This window comes from Rutidosis leptorrhynchoides, chromosome 3 (genome assembly GCF_046630445.1).
Source record: "Rutidosis leptorrhynchoides isolate AG116_Rl617_1_P2 chromosome 3, CSIRO_AGI_Rlap_v1, whole genome shotgun sequence".
Lineage (NCBI taxonomy): Eukaryota > Viridiplantae > Streptophyta > Magnoliopsida > Asterales > Asteraceae > Rutidosis > Rutidosis leptorrhynchoides.
In genome coordinates, this window is record NC_092335.1 from 679,887,146 (window position 1) to 679,906,148 (window position 19,003).

A 19,003-nucleotide genomic window follows, 5' to 3' on the forward strand; every position below is an offset into this window, starting at 1 on the left:
AAAATCCTTCATCTGATCGTACGAGAAGAATCCCTCAACCAGTTCGAGTCCCTCAGATTTCGATAGCTATTCCGATAGTTATTCCGACAGCTGTTCCGACATGGATATTCACCTAAGCTCCGAAAGCGGTGTCACCAGAATGAATCAATCAATCAGCCATTCCCAATTCATCTGATGAGTTCGTAGTCGACTTAATCAACGGAAACGAGAAGAAGGCAATTCCTTTCCATCAACCAAAATTTCCCTCTTGGCGAAGAACCTGAAGCACTTAACCGCGAACCTGATCATGATACTATTTTCTCTCTCATTTCCAGAATATCTCGCCACGATTATATTCTATATAAAATTCAAGATCTTATTCATCCGCTCGTTCCGATCGACAATCATCCCGGAATAATATAAAAAGTCAACGAACTTCATGCTCGAGTAATCAATATGGATAATATGGTGCAAAATTTACCAACTTCAGCAACATCACCGGCACTAACAGTACCACCAAAATAGGTACTGACAGCACCAGTACCATCAATAACAGCAACATCCGCATCCAATGCCTCAACATCTCATTATGTACCTCGAGTATAATCATCGTTCTCCGTATCGTTCTACACCAATTATCTTCGTTCAGTATGGCGATTATGCAATCTCTAATATTTTAGAGATTATATATTCTTGTTCTAACAATAAATCAAATGAGTTTAATATTATATTAACTAATTTAATCCATAATTACATCTGAAGAAAATATATATGTATATGTTTTCATAAATATTGTAATTAAAAATTCTTTTGTACAAACTGTTAATGGTGAAAATATTTTAACGGGTAGGTAATACCCGAGGAATATTTAGATTTCACATTAATAAGTTACACTGTACATTCTTCGAATTTGATTCAACGATCATTTACTATTCTATTTACAATCACCGATATATGTAGTGACCCGAACTTTTCCATGTTTATATATATTAATTAAGATTGATATTTACATGATTAAATGTTTCCAACATGTTAAGCAATCAAACTTGTTAAGACTTGATTAATTGAAATATGTTTCATATAGACAATTGACCACCCAAGTTGACCGGTGATTCACGAACGTTAAAACTTGTAAAAACTATATGATGACATATATATGGATATATATATAGTTAACATGATACTATGATAAGTAAACATATCATTAAGTATATTAACAATGAACTACATATGTAAAAACAAGACTACTAACTTAATGATTTTTAAACGAGACATATATGTAACGATTATCGTTGTAAAGACATTTAATGTATATATATCATATTAAGAGATATTCATACATGATAATATCATGATAATATAATAATTTAAAATCTCATTTGATATTATAAACATTGGGTTAACAACATTTAACAAGATCGTTAACCTAAAGGTTTCAAAACAACACTTACATGTAACGACTAACGATGACTTAACGACTCAGTTAAAATATATATACATGTAGTGTTTTAATATGTATTTATACACTTTTGAAAGACTTCAATAGACTTATCAAAATACTTCTACTTAACAAAAATGCTTACAATTACATCCTCGTTCAGTTTCATCAACAATTCTACTCGTATGCACCCGTATTCGTACTCGTACAATACACAGCTTTTAGATGTATGTACTATTGGTATATACACTCCAATGATCAGCTCTTAGTAGCCCATGTGAGTCACCTAACACATGTGGGAACCATCATTTGGCAACTAGCATGAAATATCTCATAAAATTACAAAAATATGAGTAATCATTCATGACTTATTTACATGAAAACAAAATTACATATCCTTTATATCTAATCCATACACCAACGACCAAAAACACCTACAAACACTTTCATTCTTCAATTTTCTTCATCTAATTGATCTCTCTCAAGTTCTATCTTCAAGTTCTAAGTGTTCTTCATATATTTTACAAGTTCTAGTTACATAAAATCAAGAATACTTTCAAGTTTGCTAGCTCACTTCCAATCTTGTAAGGTGATCATCTAACCTCAAGAAATCTTTATTTCTTACAGTAGGTTATGATTCTAATACAAGGTAATAATCATATTCAAACTTTGGTTCAATTTCTATAACTATAACAATCTTATTTCAAGTGATGATCTTACTTGAACTTGTTTTCGTGTCATGATTCTGCTTCAAGAACTTCGAGCCATCCAAGGATCCGTTGAAGCTAGATCCATTTTTCTCTTTTCCAGTAGGTTTATCCAAGGAACATAAGGTAGTAATGATGTTCATAACATCATTCGATTCATACATATAAAGCTATCTTATTCGAAGGTTTAAACTTGTAATCACTAGAACATAGTTTAGTTAATTCTAAACTTGTTCGCAAATAAAAGTTAATCCTTCTAACTTGACTTTTAAAATCAACTAAACACATGTTCTATATCTATATGATATGCTAACTTAATGATTTAAAACCTGGAAACACGAAAAATACCGTAAAACCGGATTTACGCCGTCGTAGTAACACCGCGGGCTGTTTTGGGTTAGTTAATTAAAAACTATGATAAACTTTGATTTAAAAGTTGTTATTCTGGGAAAATGATTTTTGTTATGAACATGAAACTATATCCCAAAATCATAGTTAAACTCAGAGTGGAAGTATGTTTTCTAAAATGGTCATCTAGACGTTGTTCTTTCGACTGAAATGACTACCTTTACAAAAACGACTTGTAACTTATTTTTCCGACTATAAACCTATACTTTTTCTATTTAGATTCATAAAATAGAGTTCAATATGAAACCATAGTAATTTGATTCACTCAAAACGGATTTAAAATGAAGAAGTTATGGGTAAAACAAGATTGGATAATTTTTCTCATTTTAGCTACGTGAAAATTGGAAACAAATCTATTCCAACCATAACTTAATCAACTTGTATTGTATATTATGTAATCTTGAGATACCATAGACATGTATACAATGTTTCGACCTATCATGTCGACACATCTATATATATTTCGGAACAACCATAGACACTCTATATGTGAATGTTGGAGTTAGCTATACAGGGTTCAGGTTGATTCCAAAATATATATAGTTTGAGTTGTGATCAATACTGAGATATGTATACACTGCGTCGTGGATTGATTCAAGATATTTATCGATTTATTTCTGTACATCTAACTGTGGACAACTAGTTGTAGGTTACTAACGAGGACAGCTGACTTAATAAACTTAAAACATCAAAATGTATTAAAAGTATTGTAAATATATTTTGAACATACTTTTGATATATATGTATATATTGTTATAGGTTCGTGAATCAACCAGTGGCCAAGTCTTACTTCCCGACGAAGTAAAAATCTGTGAAAGTGAGTTATAGTCCCACTTTTAAAATCTAATATTTTTGGGATGAGAATACATGCAGGTTTTATAAATGATTTACAAAATAGACACAAGTACGTGAAACTACATTCTATGGTTGAATTATCGAAATCGAATATGCCCCTTTTTATTAAGTCTGGTAATCTAAGAATTAGGGAACAGACACCCTAATTGACGCGAATCCTAAAGATAGATCTATTGGACCTAACAAACCCCATCCAAAGTACCGGATGCTTTAGTACTTCGAAGTTTATATCATATCCGAAGGGTGTCCCGGAATGATGGGGATATTCTTATATATGCATTTTGTTAATGTCGGTTACCAGGTGTTCACCATATGAATGATTTTTATCTCTATGTATGGGATGTGTATTGAAATATGAAATCTTGTGGTCTATTGTTACAATTTGATATATATAGGTTAAACCTATAACTCACCAACATTTTTGTTGACGTTTAAAGCATGTTTATTCTCAGGTGAATACTAAGAGCTTCCGCTGTTGCATACTAAAATAAGGACAAGATTTGGAGTCCATGTTTGTATGATATTGTGTAAAAACTGCATTCAAGAACTGATTTCGATGTAACATATTTGTATTGTAAACCATTATGTATTGGTCGTGTGTAAACAGGATATTTTAGATTATCATTATTTGATAATCTACGTAAAGCTTTTTAAACCTTTATTTATGAAATAAAGGTTATGGTTTGTTTTAAAAATGAATGCAGTCTTTGAAAAAAAAACGTCTCATATAGAGGTCAAAACCTCGCAACGAAATCAATTAATATGGAACGTTTTTAATCAATAAGAACGGGACATTTCAGTTGGTATCCGAGCGTTGGTCTTAGAGAACCAAAATTTTGCATTAGTGTGTCTTATCGAGTTTGTTAGGATGCATTAGTGAGTCTGGACTTCGACCGTGTTTACTTGAAAAATGATTGCTTAACAAATTTTGTTGGAAACTATATATTTTTAACATGTGAATATTATGTGATATATTAATCTCTTAACGCGTTTGATATTATGTGATAGATGTCTACCTCTAGAACAAGTCCCATTGACTCACCTAATAATAATGAAGAGTCAAATGTAAATTGGAATGATTCGTGGACTGATTCACAAGTTCCCGAAGAGGAACCGGAAGAAGAGTCGGAACCGGAAGAAGAATCAGAACCGGAAGAGGAGGAACCGGAGGAGGAAATAGAACCGGTGGGGGAAATAATAAAACGGTTAAGTAAAATAAAATCCTTAACCAACCGACCAAGGTTAATTATGGTCAATGGTGTTTCCGCCAAGGAAGCAAAATATTGGGAGGATTACCAATTCTCCGATGAATCGGATTCCGACGAGAATTCTGATGATGTTATAGAAATTACCCCAAACTGAATTTAAAAAGGCAAAAGAAAATAATAAGGGAAAGGGCATAAAAATAGAGAAATCTAATTCCAACCCCGATGAACTTTATATGTATCGTCAACCCCCGAAGCCCTTAAGTTGTAACAATGACCCGGGAACCTCTAAACCACCAGGTTTTTCTAAACCAATGTGGAAAACGACGGCTCGTATTAGAGAAACATCATATATCCCTAGAAACTTGGCAAAACGAACCAAAACCTAAGAAGAAGAAACGAGCGAGTCGGAATAAGATAGTTGTATTCGTGTGGTGTAATATATGTAATATAGTGTGCTTATGCTTTATGATATATGTAAAAATTGCTTGTATTAATAAGTATTTTTTTTATGAATCTAACTCTTGTCTATTTTACAGTATAAAAACACAAAATGGATAGACAACCCAATATTTTAAGAGACCTACCCGGAGACATGATTGATGAAATCTTGTCTAGAGTCGGTCAGAATTCTTCGGCACAACTATTTACGGCAAAATCAGTTTGTAAGACATTCGAAGAACGTTCCAAGAATGCCTTGGTTTATAAGAGACTTTCATTTGAAAGATGGGGGATATCACATTGGGAAACCCATAAGTTACGATGTGTTTACTTTGACGCATATATTGCGGGGAACCCAAATGCTATTTTACGCAACGGGTTAAGAAATTATTTTGACTCAATGTATCCGAATATAGGACTTCATGATTTAGAAAAAGCAGCTAACATGCAACATAAAGAAGCATGCTATGCTTACGGGTTAGTAATGTTCGCTTCTCACCAAAGTGAGAAAAAGAACATCGGGCTACAACTATTAAACAAAACGTTCCCACAAGTGACGGAGTCTGTAATTGGGGTAAGAAATGAGGTTTTTAGGTTATTACGAGACTGTTGGTCATTACGTAACCCTCGTCCCTTTGATGACGTTACAACACGCTGTCTTATCAACGGCCATAACGGTTATGTTCCACAAGACCAAGGATGGGAAGTAGTCCTAGTAAAACCAGAATGCATGACTTGTTTCTGGACGTATGAATTACGTGTCTTTATTGCCTTTGCTGAACGACTTGTGTACTAGCTAGAATTATCTTCACAACTATCTTGTATCAAAGTTATTGCGTGCTATATTTCATGCTTTATGTAAAATAAGCGGTATTGTAAGTTTGTAAAATATTGTATAAAAATTTGAACGCGAAATATTATTATAATCAGTTTTTCATATAGAATTGTAGTAGTTGAATTGTATATTAGCTACTAAGTATGAACTTAACGGGTAGGTACTACCCGAATTTAAACTTATAAAACGCTAATATGAAGAAAAAGCTTTTATAAATGAGTTCATATTATGCTACGAAATACTATTAACTACTCTTAATATTCTGTATGATTAACTTGTTCCATTTGACTATTTTGAAGGAAATGGCACCGACTACTCGACACACAGTGAATATGAATGAAGAGGAATTCCGTACTTTTCTAGCTTCAAACATAGCCGCAGTACAGGCTGCGCTACATACCAACAATAACCTTGGATCTAGCAGTACAGGAAATCGTGTAGGATGCACCTACAAATAATTCACTGCCTGCAAACCTTTGGAATTCGATGGAACCGAAGGACCGATCGGATTGAAACGGTGGACCGAGAAGGTCGAATCGGTGTTTGCCATAAGTAAGTGTACTGAAGAGGACAAAGTGAAGTACGCTACGCATACCTTCACAGGTTCTGCGTTAACATGGTGGAATACCTATCTAGAGCAAGTGGGACAAGATGATGCGTACGAACTACCGTGGTCCGCATTCAAGCACTTGATGAACGAGAAGTATCGTCCCAGAACCGAGGTCAATAAGCTCAAGACAGAACTTAGAGGGTTACGAACCCAAGGATTTGATATTACCACGTACGAAAGACGATTCACAGAATTGTGCCTATTATGTCCGGGAGCGTTCGAAGATGATGAAGAGAAGATCGACGCGTTTGTGAAAGGATTACCGGAAAGAATCCAAGAAGATATAAGTTCACACGAGCCCGCCTCCATACAACAGGCATGTAGAATGGCTCACAAACTAGTGAACCAGATTGAAGAAAGAATTAAAGAACAGACTGCTGAAGAGGCCAATGTGAAGCAAGTCAAAAGAAAGTGGGAGGAAAACGGTGATAAGAATCACCAATACAACAACAACAGCAATTACAACAATAATCGCAACAACTATCCCAACAATCGCAACATCAATCGCAACTACAACAAACAGCCCAACAACAACAACAACAACAATAACAACAACAACAACTACAACAATCATCCCAACAACAATAACAACCGCAACAACAACAACAATCAAAAGCAGCTATGCCAAAGGTGTGAAAAGTATCACTCGGGGTTCTGCACCAAATTTTGCAACAAGTGTAAAAGAAATGGTCATAGCACGGCGAAGTGTGAGGTCTACGGACCAGGGGTTAACAGAACGAAAGGAACAAATGGTGTCGGAACGAGTAATGGCAGAGCAAGTAGCGTCGGAGCAAGTTATGCCAATGTAGTTTGTTATAAATCTGGAAAACCGGGCAACATTATTAGAAATTGCCCGAACCAGGAGAACATGAATGGACAAGGCCGCGGAAGAGTTTTCAATATTAATGCGGTAGAGGCACAGGAAGACCCGGAGCTTGTTACGGGTACGTTTCTTATTGACAATAAATCTGCTTACGTTTTATTTGATTCGGGTGCGGATAGAAGCTATATGAGTAGAGATTTTTGTGCTAAATTAAGTTGTCCATTGACGCCGTTGGATAGTAAATTTTTACTCGAATTAGCAAACGGTAAATTAATTTCAGCAGATAATATATGCCGGAATCAAGAAATTAAACTGGGTAGCGAAATATTTAAGATTGATTTGATACCAGTAGAGTTAGGGAGTTTTGATGTAATAGTTGGCATGGACTGGCTGAAGAAGGTGAAAGCAGAGATAGTATGTTATAAAAATGCAATTCGCATTGTACGAGAAGAAGGAGAACCCTTAATGGTGTACGGAGAAAAGGGCAACATGAAGCTACATCTTATTAGTAATTTGAAGGCACAAAAACTAATAAGAAAAGGTTGCTATGCTGTTCTAGCACACGTCGATAAAGTACAAACAGAAGAAAATAGCATCAATGATGTTCCCGTCGCAAAAGAATTTTCCGATGTATTTTCGAAAGAATTACCGGGACTACCTCCACATCGATTTGTTGAATTTCAAATAGATCTTGTACCAGGAGCTGCACCAATAGCTCTTGCTCCTTACAGACTCGCACCCAGCGAGATGAAAGAACTACAAAGCCAATTACAAGAACTTTTAGAGCGTAGTTTCATTCGACCAAGCACATCACCGTGGGGAGCTCCTGTTTTGTTTGTCAAGAAGAAAGATGGTACATTCAGGTTGTGTATCGACTACCAAGAGTTGAACAAACTTACCATCAAGAATCGCTACCCACTACCGAGAATCGACGACTTATTTGATCAACTACAAGGCTCGTCTGTTTATTCAAAGATTGACTTACGTTCCGGGTATCATCAAATGCGGGTGAAAGAAGATGATATTCCAAAGACTGCTTTCAGAACACGTTACGGTCATTACGAGTTTATGGTCATGCCGTTTGGTTTAACTAATGCACCAGCTGTGTTCATGGACCTTATGAACCAAGTGTGTGGGCCATATCTTGACAAGTTTGTCATTGTTTTCATCGATGACATACTTATTTACTCAAAGAATGATCAAGAGCACGAAGAACATTTGAGAAAAGTGCTAGAAGTATTGAGGAAAGAAAAACTGTACGCTAAGTTTTCAAAGTGTGCATTTTGGTTAGAAGAAGTTCAATTCCTCGGTCACATAGTGAACAAAGAAGGTATCCAGGTGGACCCGGCAAAGATCGAAACCGTTGAAAAGTGGAAAACCCCAAAAACTCCGAAGCATATACGTCAATTTTTAGGATTGGCTGGTTACTACAGAAGATTCATCCAAGATTTCTCCAAAATAGCAAAACCCTTGACTGCATTAACGCATAAAGGGAAGAAATTTGAATGGAAGGATGAACAAGAGAAGGCGTTTCAATTATTGAAGAAAAAGCTAACTACGGCACCTATATTGTCATTGCTTGAAGGGAATGATGATTTTTTGATTTATTGTGACGCCTCAAACCAAGGTCTCGGTTGTGTATTAATGCAACGGACGAAGGTGATTGCTTATGCGTCTAGACAATTGAAGATTCACGAGCAAAATTATATGACGCATGATTTGGAATTAGGCGCGGTTATTTTTGCATTAAAGACTTGGAGGCACTACTTATATGGGGTCAAAAGTATTATATATACCGACCACAAAAGTCTTCAACACATATTTAATCAGAAACAACTGAATATGAGGCAGTGTAGGTGGATTGAATTGTTGAATGATTACGACTTTGAGATTCGTTACCACCCGGGGAAGGCAAATGTGGTAGCCGACGCCTTGAGCAGAAAGGACAAAGAACTCATTCGAGTAAAATCTATGAATATAATGATTCACACTAACCTTACTACTCTAATAAAGGAGGCGCAACAAGGAGTTTTAAAAGAGGAAAATTTAAAGGATGAAATACCCAAAGGATCGGAGAAGCATCTTAATATTTGGGAAGACGGAACCCGGTATAGGGCTAAAAGAATTTGGGTACCAAAATTTGGAGATATGAGAGAAATGGTACTTAGAGAAGCTCATAAAACCAGATACTCAATACATCCTGGAACGGGGAAGATGTACAAGGATCTCAAGAAACATTTTTGGTGGCCGGGTATGAAAGTTGATATTGCTAAATACGTAGGATAATGTTTGACGTGTTCTAAGGTCAAAGCTGAGCATCAGAAACCATCAGGTCTACTTCAACAACCCGAAATCCCAGAATGGAAATGGGAAAATATTACCATGGATTTTATCACTAAATTGCCAAGGACTGTAAGTGGTTTTGATACTATTTGGGTAATAGTTGATCGTCTCACCAAATCAGCACACTTCCTGCCAATAAGAGAAGATGACAAGATGGAGAAGTTAGCACGACTGTATTTGAAGGAAGTCGTCTCCAGACATGGAATACCAATCTCTATTATCTCTGATAGGGATGGCAGATTTATTTCAAGATTCTGGCAGACATTACAGCAAGCATTAGGAACTCGTCTAGACATGAGTACTGCCTATCATCCACAAACTGATGGACAGAGCGAAAGGACGATATAAACGCTTGAAGACATGCTACGAGCATGTGTTATTGATTTCGGAAATAGTTGGGATCGACATCTATCGTTAGCAGAATTTTTCTACAATAACAGCTACCATTCAAGCATTGAGATGGCACCGTTTGAAGCACTTTATGGTAGAATGTGCAGGTCTCCGATTTGTTGGAGTGAAGTGGGGGATAGACAGATTACGGGTCCGGAGATAATACAAGAAACTATCGAGAAAATCATCCAAATTCAACAAAGATTGAAAACCGCCCAGAGTCGACAAAAGAGCTACGCGGACAGTAAAAGAAAAGATATAGAGTTTGAAATTGGAGAAATGGTCAAGCTTAAGGTTTCACCTTGGAAAGGCGTTGTTCGATTTGGTAAACGGGGGAAACTACATCCAAGGTACATTGGACCATTCAAGATTATAGATCGTGTCGGACCAGTAGCTTACCAACTGGAGCTACCTCAACAACTCGCGGCTGTACATAACACTTTCCATGTCTCAAATTTGAAGAAATGTTTTACTAAAGAAGATCTCACTATTCCGTTGGACGAAATCCAAATCAATGAAAAACTTCAATTCATTGAAGAACCCGTCGAAATAATGGATCGTGAGGTTAAGAGACTTAAACAAAACAAGATACCGATTGTTAAGGTTCGATGGAATGCTCGTAGAGGACCCGAGTTCACCTGGGAGCGTGAAGATCAGATGAAGAAGAAATACCCGCATCTATTTCCAGAAGATTCGTCAACACCTTCAACAGCTTAAAATTTCGGGACGAAATTTATTTAACGAGTAGGTACTGTAGTGACCCGAACTTTTCCATGTTTATATATATTAATTAAGATTGATATTTACATGATTAAATGTTTCCAACATGTTAAGCAATCAAACTTGTTAAGACTTGATTAATTGAAATATGTTTCATATAGACAATTGACCACCCAAGTTGACCGGTGATTCACGAACGTTAAAACTTGTAAAAACTATATGATGACATATATATGGATATATATATAGTTAACATGATACTATGATAAGTAAACATATCATTAAGTATATTAACAATGAACTACATATGTAAAAACAAGACTACTAACTTAATGATTTTTAAACGAGACATATATGTAACGATTATCGTTGTAAAGACATTTAATGTATATATATATCATATTAAGAGATATTCATACATGATAATATCATGATAATATAATAATTTAAAATCTCATTTGATATTATAAACATTGGGTTAACAACATTTAACAAGATCGTTAACCTAAAGGTTTCAAAACAACACTTACATGTAACGACTAACGATGACTTAACGACTCAGTTAAAATATATATACATGTAGTGTTTTAATATGTATTTATACACTTTTGAAATACTTCAATAGACTTATCAAAATACTTCTACTTAACAAAAATGCTTACAATTACATCCTCGTTCAGTTTCATCAACAATTCTACTCGTATGCACCCGTATTCGTACTCGTACAATACACAGCTTTTAGATGTATGTACTATTGGTATATACACTCCAATGATCAGCTCTTAGCAGCCCATGTGAGTCACCTAACACATGTGGGAACCATCATTTGGCAACTAGCATGAAATATCTCATAAAATTACAAAAATATGAGTAATCATTCATGACTTATTTACATGAAAACAAAATTACATATCCTTTATATCTAATCCATACACCAACGACCAAAAACACCTACAAACACTTTCATTCTTCAATTTTCTTCATCTAATTGATCTCTCTCAAGTTCTATCTTCAAGTTCTAAGTGTTCTTCATATATTTTACAAGTTCTAGTTACATAAAATCAAGAATACTTTCAAGTTTGCTAGCTCACTTCCAATCTTGTAAGGTGATCATCCAACCTCAAGAAATCTTTGTTTCTTACAGTAGGTTATGATTCTAATACAAGGTAATAATCATATTCAAACTTTGGTTCAATTTCTATAACTATAACAATCTTATTTCAAGTGATGATCTTACTTGAACTTGTTTTCGTGTCATGATTCTGCTTCAAGAACTTCGAGCCATCCAAGGATCCGTTGAAGCTAGATCCATTTTTCTATTTTCCAGTAGGTTTATCCAAGGAACATAAGGTAGTAATGATGTTCATAACATCATTCGATTCATACATATAAAGCTATCTTATTCGAAGGTTTAAACTTGTAATCACTAGAACATAGTTTAGTTAATTCTAAACTTGTTCGCAAATAAAAGTTAATCCTTCTAACTTGACTTTTAAAATCAACTAAACACATGTTCTATATCTATATGATATGCTAACTTAATGATTTAAAACCTGGAAACACGAAAAACACCGTAAAATCGGATTTACGCCGTCGTAGTAACACCGCGGGCTGTTTTGGGTTAGTTAATTAAAAACTATGATAAACTTTGATTTAAAAGTTGTTATTCTGGGAAAATTATTTTTATTATGAACATGAAACTATATCCCAAAATCATAGTTAAACTCAGAGTGGAAGTATGTTTTCTAAAATGGTCATCTAGACGTTGTTCTTTCGACTGAAATGACTACCTTTACAAAAACGACTTGTAACTTATTTTTCTGACTATAAACCTATACTTTTTCTATTTAGATTCATAAAATAGAGTTCAATATGAAACCATAGTAATTTGATTCACTCAAAACGGATTTAAAATGAAGAAGTTATGGGTAAAACAAGATTGGATAATTTTTCTCATTTTAGCTACGTGAAAATTGGTAACAAATCTATTCCAACCATAACTTAATCAACTTGTATTGTATATTATGTAATCTTGAGATACCATAGACATGTATACAATGTTTCGACCTATCATGTCGACACATCTATATATATTTCGGAACAACCATAGACACTCTATATGTGAATGTTGGAGTTAGCTATACAGGGTTCAGGTTGATTCCAAAATATATATAGTTTGAGTTGTGATCAATACTGAGATACGTATACACTGCGTCGTGGATTAATTCAAGATATTTATCGATTTATTTCTGTACATCTAACTGTGGACAACTAGTTGTAGGTTACTAACGAGGACAGCTGACTTAATAAACTTAAAACATCAAAATGTATTAAAAGTGTTGTAAATATATTTTGAACATACTTTTGATATATATGTATATATTGTTATAGGTTCGTGAATCAACCAGTGGCCAAGTCTTACTTCCCGACGAAGTAAAAATCTGTGAAAGTGAGTTATAGTCCCACTTTTAAAATCTAATATTTTTGGGATGAGAATACATGCAGGTTTTATAAATGATTTACAAAATAGACACAAGTACGTGAAACTACATTCTATGGTTGAATTATCGAAATCGAATATGCCCCTTTTTATTAAGTCTGGTAATCTAAGAATTAGGGAACAGACACCCTAATTGACGCGAATCCTAAAGATAGATCTATTGGGCCTAACAAACCCCATCCAAAGTACCGGATGCTTTAGTACTTCGAAGTTTATATCATATCCGAAGGGTGTCCCGGAATGATGGGGATATTCTTATATATGCATTTTGTTAATGTCGGTTACCAGGTGTTCACCATATGAATGATTTTTATCTCTATGTATGGGATGTGTATTGAAATATGAAATCTTGTGGTCTATTGTTACAATTTGATATATATAGGTTAAACCTATAACTCACCAACATTTTTGTTGACGTTTAAAGCATGTTTATTCTCAGGTGAATACTAAGAGCTTCCGCTGTTGCATACTAAAATAGGGACAAGATTTGGAGTCCATGTTTGTATGATATTGTGTAAAAACTGCATTCAAGAACTGATTTCGATGTAACATATTTGTATTGTAAACCATTATGTATTGGTCGTGTGTAAACAGGATATTTTAGATTATCATTATTTGATAATCTACGTAAAGCTTTTTAAACCTTTATTTATGAAATAAAGGTTATGGTTTGTTTTAAAAATGAATGCAGTCTTTAAAAAAAAAACGTCTCATATAGAGGTCAAAACCTCGCAACGAAATCAATTAATATGGAACGTTTTTAATCAATAAGAACGGGACATTTCAATATACGTATCCGTTCACCAAAGAATAACTATTTTCATTCAAATTCAATTTGATATTTGGATTTTGATCTATCAGAATCCAACAAGTGGCATAATGAAGAAATAATGGACACAATAAAAATTGATTAGAAACAGACTAATTAAAAATATGAAATTTTGTTAAGAAACCAAGCTAACAAGATCCTAGCTAACTGTTCCTAGCTAACTGTTAATTCCGTATTACCTTTTATTTATCGCAATTTATTTATCGCAATTTATTTATCGCAATTTATTTATCGCATTTTATTTATCGCAATTTTAATTCTCACAATTTATTTATCGTTATTTAATTTCTGTTATTTATTTTACGCACTTTAAATATCGGGACACGTATACAAGGTTTTGACATATCATATCGACGCATATATATATATATATATATATATATATATATATATATATATATATATATATATATATATATATATATATATATATATATATATATATTATTTGGAATAACCATAGACACTCTATATGCAGTAATGCGGGAGTTAGCTATACAGGGTTGAGGTTGATTCTACAATAATATATATACTTTGAGTTGTGATCGAGTCTGAGACGTATACGGGTCATGATACGTATTAATTAATTCGAATATTATAAATTAAACTATATATGAATTATTGGACTGTTAACTGTGGACTATCAACTGTGGACTAATAACATTGGACAATTAAAATGAATTAAAATATTGATCATAACATATGAAACTAAACAATTCTTCAAGTTTGCCACTTGATTTCATCTTAAACCTCATTTGTATCTTGATGATTACAATCTGCGTTCAAACCTTTCATGATTCTTGAAAACACCTCAATCGAGATGATGAACCAACCGAACTTCATCCACGAAAGGAAAGAGTGATGCATATAGTTATGCACCTGAAAACTCTCGGAACCTGAGTAAATGTTTAAAACATAGCCGTGCTAATTCCTTAGTGTTATTATTACCCAAAATAACTTAATAATTCCTTTCAAAGTAGCAAATTTTGTCACAGCTTCAGCAAGATAATTTCGACTTTTCATTCGAAACAACCTTATTATAACCTTGACATATATGCGTGCTCTTTTGTTGTTACCGGAAAACCTTTTATATTCCACCATATTATCATCAGCGTTTAATCATCTAAGAACACAATTCTCCTGAAACTACCTCGAATTGATAACCGATGATTCATATATGGCTGCATTGAATGCAGACGAAATAGTAAAATTATAGATGGCCTAAATGGCCAAGAGATTGATGATAAAGAATGGAGTTTTGGGAACGCTCGATTAAAAATTTGATACTGAAAAATGGATTGAGCTAACCATGAAGGAGACTCTGAACAAATCACAAGGACTAAACTTGTACATAAAGAATCCTGATGATTCTGTTTCCGATGAAATCTGTAGAGAATATCTTGTACCGAAGTCATGTTAAAATCTTGCAAAAAAAAATTATTCATCAACTTTTGAACGTAGAAATTCCAAAAATATCATCATAAATATCTTCGATATTTCTGAGGATATTTTCATAAATATTCTTGTCCGAATTATCTACCTCTTCGTGTTTTCTGCATTCCATTATACTGGAACCTTCCGTAAAATCTAAGTATAAATTATGAATGAATTGTGGAGAAATGTTGGGAATTGAAGCATGTGTTAGTATAATATAATGACGCCCAGCCAACGTGATTATATTACAGTAAGTCATGCTGAGTTTCTAATGGAACGTGATGATTCACAGATTATAACGTCATCATGTACCATGTTACACGACTCTTATATTCTACTAAATCTCTAAACAAAAATCAATAACATATTTTCTTGATAATTCCATCTTTTACAGTGACTTCTAATAATTTGACAAATGTTCTGGAAATATGAATTGAAGTATAAAAGTTGAGAGTTGTGGGAAATAATGGAACGGAAGAGTTTAATTTATAATGGAAATATCAGAAAGAGTAATCGAAGCAGATCACCGTATTTAATTATAGAGATCTTAATTTCTTTATTCGCCAAAGAATCAAATCTTTTAGATTTCGAAGATTTCTGTAAATCCCTTGAATTCCGGAATTCAACCAAGACAACGTCAAAAGTTAAGACAAAACCTTTCACTCTTTTATAACAGCTTCAGTCGTACGCGTCACATAATCAAATCATTTTATCTATATTAATCAATAATGATAAAACTCTATTTTCCAATTCATTTTTGTTATAAAAACATTTTTATTGTTAGCCAGGACAACTACACTCAAATTTTGGGACAAAATTTCTTTAACGGGTAGGTACTGTGACGACCCGGAAATTTCCGACCAAATTTAAACTTGATCTTTATATGTTTTCGACACGATAAGCAAAGTCTGTGATGTTGAGTCTCAAAACTTGTGAACTATTTTCATAGATTCATTTAACCTTTGACCGTTCTCGAAGATTCATGAACAATTGTCTGTAAATAATTATATATATGTAAATATAAGTATAAGTGTATATATATATATAATATTTTGAATAAATAAAGTACACTTAATCAATTGGAATTACAAATGAAAAATAATAAATAGAATAATAAGTTACTATTATATGAATATATATATATATATATATATATATATATATATATATATATATATATATATATATATATGTATGTGATATTATCATATATGATTTCTATATATATTGTAATGTTTGAATATTAAATACTTAATGTATGTTGTTATATATATTACATAATTAAAGATATGTAATATTAATATCTAAACTAATACGTATAATTATAAATTAAATTATAATTGTTATAGAAATTTTATAATTACTTTCAATAATAACATCTATATTAGTATTATTAACATTATTATATAAATGGATATATATACAAAGGGTTATATTATTTTTACTAATAGTATTATAATTAGTATTATTATTAGTACCAATAATAATATTATTATCATTATCATTTTTTTATGATTATCAATATTATTACTATTAAAATAAAACAATTTATTTTGGTTATCGTTAATAATATTATTAATATTATTTTTATAATTAATCTTATACTTATCATTATTAGTATAATTTTGATAAAATTATTATTAATATTATTATTACTATCTTTATTAGTATTATTCTTATTATTATTTTATTACTCTTATCATTATCATTATACCTATTATTATTAAGTATTATTTTAATATTATTATCATTTATTGCTTCTATCATCATTATTATTATTATTAATTATTAATATTGACATAATTATTAATATATTTATTAAGAATTTAATTTAAAAAAAAAAAAGATAATGTCGCGTATATAAGTGTCTCTATCAGTTTTCTTTACATTTGTTTAATTACTTGTTGAATACCCGTGATTCTTTGTCGAGCCACACCCTCATATTATATCAATCAATTATTCTGTGAATCAATCATAAAAACCGCACCATCTCATCCTCTTCTGCTAATTGATAAAGCAATGGAACTCTTTTTATTTAATTTTTTTCCCTCTTTCCTTCTTTATGTCATAAACCGAACCCATTTAACCTTTATTTTGATTCGAGTCAAATTGAGTAAAAGTAAAATTGCAGATTTCTTCTTCCTCCTGTCGTGAAGGTGTAGGTACAATCTTAGATTTTAATTCGAAATAACGAAGACGAATTCTCAAGTCAAAGTTTTTGAATCAAAAGTCAACATATGTTCATCAATTAAATTCAGGTTTTTTGTGATAATTTAATTTAAATTAACGATTTCAATAGTTTAGGACATTGATTTTAAATGTATTTCGTTTTATAGATATGGTCCAAAATGTACTTAAAAACGAAAATCGATTTTTTTTTCTTGAGCTGTGAACGAACTGCACAACAGTTTTAGTTTTTTTTTTTTATTTTATTTTTTTCTTTTCGATTTCGTTATCTTATTAATACAACCATTTAATATTGATGACTACTGGTTATTTGAAGAATCTAAACCTTGTTGTTATGATAATATAAATTTTGGATCGAGTGGATTTGGGTAGAAGAAGAAGAAGAAGGAAAATAAGAACACAGATGTTAGTTAAATAAATATAAATACGAATTAAGTCTGAAAAGTGATAAACAGACTAGTGGTTGGAGGTGTTTGTGAGTAACAAGAGGTCTCGGGTTCGAGGTTGAGCAACGACAGTTTTTTTTTAAAACTTGTTTAAAGGTAGCCATTTCTATTATTATTATTATTATTATTATTATTATTATTATTATTATTATTATTATTATTATTATTATTATTATTATTATTATTATTATTATTATTATTATTATTATTATTATTTTTTCTATTATTATTATTATTATTATTAAGTATTATGTATTATATTCAAAATTAATATTTTCATTATCGTTATTATTAAACTTAGCATTTTATTAAAAACTACTACTATTAATATATGTATCATTATTTTACAATCATCATTATTATTTTTACCAACAATATTTTTACTATCATTATTTTGATTTTTCAATAATAATATTATTATTATTATAATTATTATTATTGTAATTATTTTTATTATTAAAAATTATTACTATTATTGTTATTATTATTATAAGCTAATACAACTCTTTATTAATATTAATTTACCAAATAACAATTAGTTACATAAAATAATATTTAATGCATATAACATATAATTTACTAAAATAACCAATATATCACTAATAATATAAAACTTCGTTCGATTTCCATTATATGTGTTAATATAGATATAATTAATATAGGTTCGTGAATCCGAGGCCAACCCTACATTTGTTAAGTGTCGTCATATGTATTTTTACTACAAAATACAGTATGGTGAGTTTCATTACTCCCTTTATATATATATTTTTAGGCTGAGAATACATGCGCTGTTTTATAAATGTTTTATGAAATAGGCACAAGTACTAAAACTAATTCTATATGGGTTTAAACC